This window comes from Myotis yumanensis, unplaced genomic scaffold (genome assembly GCF_028538775.1).
Source record: "Myotis yumanensis isolate MYYU_CA2020_CCGP unplaced genomic scaffold, mMyoYum1.0.hap1 SCAF_2, whole genome shotgun sequence".
NCBI classification, from domain to species: domain Eukaryota; kingdom Metazoa; phylum Chordata; class Mammalia; order Chiroptera; family Vespertilionidae; genus Myotis; species Myotis yumanensis.
Window position 1 is genome coordinate 208915968 of NW_027223753.1, and position 6433 is coordinate 208922400.

The 6433-nt window shown below is 45.8% G+C and overlaps 1 pseudogene; it reads right to left on the reverse strand.

Annotated features, from left to right (window-relative positions):
• Positions 1 to 4210: 4210 nt before the first annotated feature.
• On the reverse strand, positions 4211 to 5230 carry LOC139002319 (GTP-binding protein Rheb pseudogene; annotated as a pseudogene).
• Between the last annotated feature and the right edge of the window lie 1203 nt (positions 5231 to 6433).

Below are 6433 nucleotides of genomic sequence, written 5' to 3' on the forward strand. Positions count from 1 at the left end.
AGCCTCGCCGGACACCTGGGCGGGCACCTCCCTCCGCGGGGCTGAGGCTGCGGGCGCCCGGCCGCTGTTATACCGACCGACTCCCCCAGAAAGAGCAAAGGCTGTGCTGCCCCAAAGCCAATCAGGGCCGGGAGCTGCCCGAGGGGCCGGACTGGAAACTTCCCTGTAACCGAGTAGGACGCGGCCGCCGGCGCCGCTCTGCACCTGCCAGCAGTCTGTTGGCCTTTCTTTTCTTTGCAAAGGAAGCTTCTAGATCAGCGCTCCCAGTCCCCAGTCCCCCCACTCACGTGGGCCCCTGGCCTCAGGAACGCAAAGCCACTTCATGTCACATCTAATGGCGCTGCCAGGCCAGCACGCAGGGGTGCCCGGGAACCGAGGCTTTCGGGGTGACCCCTGAGCATGGCCTCCAGTAGCTCAGCACCCCTCTCCTTTGAGCATCCTCCTCCTCCCAGGTCACCCTGCGCCCCACCCCAGTGGGCTGAGGGGCCCTTAGCCATACACAATGGTTCCAGGGGAATTAAAAAATGTCCTCACTTCACTTTTTTAAAGCCGTGAGCCCCTTGCAGGCGCACCTGTGCCCTCCAGCCCAGCCTGCCCCATGCGGCGTCACCCAGCCACTTGCTTGGAGATTAGCAAAGAGACTCTTGTAGAATTCTGGACTTTCCACCGCGGGGGTTTCCATGACAACCCCTTCCTGCAGGTGACCTGCTGCCTGGAAGAGTGAGGGTGGCCTGGGTGACCCACAGAGGGGAGAGGGGCCTGGAGCCAGGGACTTGGGTGGGGCTGAGCCTCAGTTTCTCCATGAGGCACTGGGTGCAGCGACAGGCCTGCTGCTTGGTGGGCCACCTCTCGGCCTCCGTCCTCCCCTGCAAGTTCCTCAGTAAGTTAGCATAGAGCTGCCGTACGGCCCAGCAATTCCACTCCCAAGTGTACACCCCGAAGAATTAAAGCACGTAAAGATGTATATGCATGTTCACAGCAGCACTATCACAGCAGCCAAAAGGGTGTGTGTGTGTGTGTGTGTGTGTGTGTGTGTGCAGAGGCGGGGAGACAACCCAAATGTCCATCTACAGGAGAATCGATAGGTAAAATGTGGTCCAGCCATGCGATAGCATACATTCAGCCAAAAAAGAGATGAGATTCTAACACATGCTACAACATGAGTGAACCTTGAAACATGCTAAATGAATAAGTCGGACATGAAAGGTAACCTATTATATGATTCCATGTATATGAAATGCCCAGAATAGGCAAATCCATAGAGAGAGAAAGCAGATGATTGGTTTCCAGGAGCTGGGGGGTGGGGAAAAGAGGGGGGCTGCTTAATAAGTATGGGGTTTCCATTGGGGGATGAAAACATTTTGGAAACAGTAGTGATGGTTGCACAATCATGGTGTACCAATTGTTACTGAATTTTAAACTTTCAAATGGTCAAAATGGCAAATTTTATGTTATGCGTATGTTACCATAATAAAATTTAAGAAATCAGCTGTTCAATTCATTAGTTCTTAAATTCTTCTTTTTTTAAAGAATAGTTTATTAATTTTTAGAGAGAGAGGAAGGGAGAAGAGAGAAACATCGATATGAGAGCTAAACGTTGATCAGCTGCCTCCTGCACACCCCGCCACAGGGGATGAGCCCCAAACCCAGGCATGTGCCCTGACCAAGAATTGAACCAGCAACCCATCAGTCCACATCCTCCTTCTACCAGGACAGCATCCAGCATGGAGCCTTCCCATCCAGCCTTGGCCCTCAGTGGCCTCTCCACTACTAGGCCCTTCACCCACAGCCCAGGGGTCAGCCAACAGGGCACTGGGAGGACACCCATCTCTCCTTCACCATGTGCTTCAGTCAGCACCAGGATTGTAGCAGGAGCTCCCACTGCCAAGGGGGTTAAAAACAAAACAAGCCACAAATAGTTGGCACCCAGAAAAGCCTGGAGCAGAAACACAGGACACTGAACAAAGAGCAGAATCACAGAGCAGCTGGGGTCTGGCTGGAGCTTGCCCAGAGCCAGCGCACCCAGTGGGCAGCTTCCGACCAGGTCAAAGTGTCACCACCCAATCTCCTCTACAAGCAACACACTCAAGGGTGGACTCAGAGGGCACCAGAGCCCCATTGAAGTAAGTCCTGCTCTGTGGGGTGGGCCCCTCCACAGCTGATCCTCCACAATGGTCGGTGGTCACAGCCAGTCCTTGCAGCTGATCAGCCCAGGGTAAGTCCCTCCCATTGACAGGCCAACAGCAATCAAGTTTCAACTACAAGAGGAGGGTGCACACACTCCACACGGAGGTGGGGGTGGGGTGGGGGTGGGGTGTGTGTGTGCACATTGGGGGCCCAGCTTGGGTGATTAGAAAGGCTGTGCCACTGGACCCTACAGAACACCTATTACATTAGGCCACTCTACCAAGCCTGGGAGACCTAGCGGCTCTACCTAATACCCAGAAACAAACCCAGGGAGGCTGTCAAAAGGAGGAAACAGAGAAATACGTCCCAACTAAAAGAAGAGATTAAAATTCCAGAAAACGAACTAAACAAAATGGAGCAAGCGATCTACGAGATGCAGAGTTCAAACACCGGTTATAAGGGTGCTCACCGAACTTAGTGAGAATCTCAACAGCATAGGAAGGACTAGTTAGAAAGGAAGGATACACTAACGGAAATGAAGCATAATCTACAGGGAGTCAACAGTCGAGTAGATGAAGCTGAGATTCAAATCAGCAATTTGGAACATAAGGAAGCAAAAAAAAAACCCAAAACACTCAATCAGAACAGTAAAAAGAATAAAAAATAAATAAATAAAAAGAAAAGAAAACAAGAATAGTGTAAAGAGCCTCTGGGACAACTTCAAGTGTACCAATGTTTGCATCATGGGGTGCTGGAAGAAGAGAGAGAGAGAGAGAGAGAGAGAGAGAGAGAGAGAGAGAAATTAAAAACCTATTTGACGCCCTAACCGGTTTGGCTCAGTGGATAGAGCGTCGGCCTGCGGACTCAAGGGTCCCAGGTTCGATTCCGGCCAAGGACATGTACCTTGGTTGCAGGCACATCCCCCGTAGGAGTGTGCAGGAGGCAGCTGATCGATGTTTCTCTCTCATCGATGTTTCTAACTCTCTATCCCTCTCCTTTCCTCTCTGTGAAAAATCAATAAAATATATTAAAAAAAAAAAAAAACCTATTTGAAAAAAATGACAGAAAAATTCCCTAACCTGGTGAAGGAAATAGATATACAAGTCCAGGAAGCACAGAGTCCCAAACAAGATGAACTCAAAGAGGCCCACACCAAGACACATCATAATTAAAATGCAAAAAGTGAAAGACAAAGAGAGCATCTTAAAAGCAGCAACCGGAAAGCAATTAGTTACCTACAAGGGAGCTCCCATCAGACTGTCAGTTGATTTCTCAACAGAAACCTTGCAGGTCAGAAGGGAGTGACACAAAATATTCAAAGTGATGAAAAGCAAGGAGTTACAAACTAGATTACTCTACCCAGCAAAGCTATCATTTAGAATCAAAGGACAGAGAAAAACCTTCCCAGACAAGGAAAAACTAAAGGAGATCATTACCACCAAACCAATATCATATGAAATGTTAAAGGGTCAAGAGAAGAAGAGGAAGGGAGGAAGACAGCGAAATATGAACATTAAAACATCAATACACTCATATCTATCACAATTGAATCTAAAAAACAAAACCCATAAGCAAGCAAAGCAGAAAGAGACTCATCAAGAGCATTTTGACAGTTGCCAGATGGCAGGGGGTTGCGGGGGGGGGGGGGGGGGGGGGGCAGAGCAGGGCAGCGGGGTAGGTGTAAAAGCTGAAGGTATTAAACAATACAAATCGGTGGTTACAGAAGAGTCATGGGATGTAAAGTACGCAGAGGGAATATAGTCAATAATATTGTAATAACTATGTATGGTGCCAGGTGGGTGTGCGTTTATCAAAATGACCACTTAGTAAGTTATGTACATCATGCCTAGTCGCTGGGCTGGGCACCTGAAACTAACATAATAATGCATGTCAACTGTAATTGAAAAATTAAAAACAATTCAAAAAATAATAAATAAAAAAGTTGATCAAGAAAAAAGAAACCTGCAAAACTTATCCCAAAGAACATTTGGGATATTGCTCCCTGGCATATGTCCTCAGTTTGGCTCAAATAAACTCTTACCAAAAAAAAAAAAAAAAAATTCTCTTCCCTCCACTTTTTTTTTTAAGGCTTGCAGCTATTTTATTTACAAGTATACATTTAACACAATGAAATAAACACTGATATATGGAAGCCTAGTTAATAGTAGTGTAACAATATGCATCTTTGATGATTACATTATTTTAAACATCAAACTACACTTAAAAATTAATGCCGATAAAATTCTTGGTCATAATATTATTAAGAAATACAATATATAAATTGAAAATATGATTGCTTAAAATTTGAAAGTGGAAGTGAACTCAGAAGGATAGTCAGAGTTCAACATAATCTGAAAGGGGGGCAGGTGGGAAAAAGCTCTGACCCAAATAAATCTTTCAGGTTAACAGAAGGAAAACGAAGCAGAGTTTATCTTCGAGGATGACGGGCAGTTTGCGTCTCCGGGCAGGACGGGTCCCAGTGGCCTCGGGCCCCGCAGCAGAATTACATCACCGAGCAGGAAGACTTTCCTTGTGAAGCAGCCCCATTAATTTTTTCTGCCTCCAAAATTATCCTTCTGAACACATCAACAGCCGTTTGATTCTCTTTAGCAGAAGATTCCAAAAAAGCTGCATTCCAAGATTCTGCTAACGCCTTCCCTTCTTCATAACTGATCACCCTTTCCATATGTAGTTCTTTCTTATTCCCAACCAACATAATAGGTATTTGCACTTTCCCCACCATGTCCAACAACTTGCCATGGATAACTTTAATCACCTCAAAACTTTTGATCGATGTCACAGAATACACGAGAATATAACCATTAATATCTATGGAGTACGTCTGGGGGAAGATGGAATATTCATCTTGCCCAGCTGTGTCTACAAGTTGAAGATGATATTCTTGTCCATTTACTGTGATCAATTTTGTGAAAGTGTTCTCTATGGTTGGGTCATAGGAGTCAACAAACTGGCCTTCAACAAACTGAACCGTCAACGAGGATTTCCCCACAGACCGGTAGCCCAGGATCGCGATCTTCCGAGACTCGGACTGCGGCATCTTGGCGGCCTCCTCAGCCCCAGGCCAACCACAGGAACCGCGGCGGCCGCGACTCCTGTGCTGCGATCGGCGGCGGCGGCGGCGCCGGGGCAGAGCGGCATCCAGGGGCGGGGCGGGCGGGCGGGCGCGGCTGCCTCCGCTCCTGCTCGCGCGCCCAACCGCCCGGAACCCTCCCTCCACTTTTAAAAAATAGTGAATTAACTTGAGTATATATTCTAAATAATTTATATATATTATATAATACATTAAATATACAGTATGTATTTAATATGTATTATATAAATATATACATGAAATATATTTATTTATGGATTGAAAGAGTTAATATTGTTATAACCGTCCATACTATCCAAAACAATCTGCAGGTTCAATGCAACCTCTATCAAAATTCCAATGACATTTTTTCACAGAAATTGGAAAAACCATCCTAAAATTTGTATGGAACCACAAAAGACCCCAAATAGCCACGGCAATCTTAAGAAAGGAGAGCAAAGCTGGAGGCATCATACTCCCTCATTTCAAACTACATTACAAAGCTTTGGTCGTTAAAACAGTGTGCTATTGGCATAAAAACAGACACAGATTGGTGGAACAGCATAGAGAACCCAGAAACGAACAGACACATTTAGGAAACAAAACGAGTGAGAGAAGATATTTACAAATAATATATGTGATTAGAAGCTAATACCCAAAATACATAAGGAACTCATGGGGGGAAGTCCAATTTAAAATAGGCAGAAAATGTAAATAGACTTTTTCCCAAAGAAGACATACCGACGGCCAACAGGCACATGAAAAGATGCTCAACATCACTCATCACCAGGGAGATGCAGGTCACAGCCACAAGGAGCTATCATCTCACACCTGTCAGCATGGCTATCACCAAAAACAGTCAAGAAGAAAGCATTGGCACGGCTGTGGAGAAAAGGGACCCTCATGCACTGCTGCTGGGATGTAAACTGGTGCAGTCACTGTGGAAAATGGTGTGGAGATTCCTCAAACACTAAACATAGAATTACCATATGACCCAACACTCTACTTCTGGATAATCATACGAAGAAAACAACAGCACTAACTGGAAAAGATACCTGCACCCCCATCTTCACTGCAGCATTATTTACAGTACCCAAGAGATGGAAACAACCTAAGTGCCCACAGATGGATGAATGGATAAAGACATTATGGTATAGAGGGGTACAATGAAATATTATTCAACCATAAAAAAAGGAAATCTTGCCATTTGCAACA